The following is a 1625-nucleotide window of genomic DNA, read 5'->3' on the forward strand; positions in this document are numbered from 1 at the left end:
CTAATCATTGATTAAAATTTAAATTATTATTTTCTTCTGCGAAAGTTTAAGAGATTAAATTAATGTTTTAAAAAATAATATAACAAACTGATTAATTAATTATTTTCAATGATTAATAAAAAATGCATATATCATGTACATGTTTCTATTATTATGACATGATTTTATATTGACTCTATTTTAAATTACTTTTCTATTATCGTTTGACACAAATTTAAGAATGTAAAGAATATTTTGAATCTTATGAATTTGAAAAAAAACATATATGCAAAATATAGAAACATGTCATTTAATCTTATGATATTTTACATTTCATGTGAAATATTTTTAACTAATAAATTGTTAATATGAAAAATATATCAATATAACATAAAAATAATAAAGAACAAATATGTAAAAATATTTCAACTATTTGATGTTTGATGAAATTAAATTAATCATAAGTTCATTTATTGCCGCGCAACGCGCGGGTACGTATACTAGTTTTTATAATAATCTAAGAAAGATTTTTCAATAGAATTTCACTAGAGAATGTGAATACATAATTGACAACTCAAAATTTGATTGAAAGTGACTGGATGAGCTTCTTGAAAATGATTACTCCAAAACAAGTGTAGAATTTTTCTTTGCTTAATTTGTGATTCACAATATTCCTCATCAAAATTACATTAAATCTATCACATCAATTGGTGATTCACAATATTTGTTTATCTGAACTTAAAGAATCAATCCCACAAAATGTTTAAGTGATTTTTGACTAGAGTTCTTTTTATCTTTGAGTCAAGGTCTACATCACTTAGCACTCTTATCTTAGCCTGAGTAAGGAAATTTTTCTATTGGAAACGTCACGCGCAGAATGGACCCTGTAGTGTCCAATTCAGATATGTAGGGGGTCCAATGCGGGTGTCGAACACCGAGTGAAAAACAAAACAAAACACTTATCCAAATTAAAAAACATTTTTTTGAATTTTTTAGGGATAAGGCACAAGTACCCCCCTAGACTATGACCCGAAATTCCAGAGACACACCTTAACTAAACTAAGGTCCTATTAACCCCCCCCCCCCCCCCATCCATTTTTTTTTGTAATTTTGTATATCTTTTTGGTCTTACGTGACATCCAAAACATCTCCCACACGCCTCAACTATGTGGAGTTCATAGAGTGTGTCACGTAAGCCAAAAGGTGTATGAAATTACTAAAAAAATGAGTTCATGGAGGTAATATACCTTAGTTCAGTTAAGATGTGTCTCTAGAATTTTGGTCATAGTCTGGGGGGTAATTGTGCCTTATCCCCATTATTTACTTAAGTTTTCTTATCAAGGCCCATACATCACCTTATACTCTTATAGACTTTTCTTTCTTTTTTTATCTCTAAAAATTTAAATTGATTCAATACTTATTTCCTACTTGAATATATACAGATAAATTAGAGTTAATCTTCACGATGCATTATACTATGCAATGTAGTATTGTATAATACTTTGTTACGTAATATTAATAATGGAGCAAGAGCATCACTTGTTGCTCATGGGATGTAGTTTATTGTTACGAGGCGACATGGCAACAAGTGATTGAGCTTAACCTCACTTGCAGCAGATTTCATGGCAACTTTCGTTCCAATGGTA

Source organism: Solanum tuberosum, unplaced genomic scaffold (assembly GCF_000226075.1).
Source record: "Solanum tuberosum cultivar DM 1-3 516 R44 unplaced genomic scaffold, SolTub_3.0 scf00680, whole genome shotgun sequence".
Classification (NCBI taxonomy): Eukaryota; Viridiplantae; Streptophyta; class Magnoliopsida; order Solanales; family Solanaceae; genus Solanum; species Solanum tuberosum.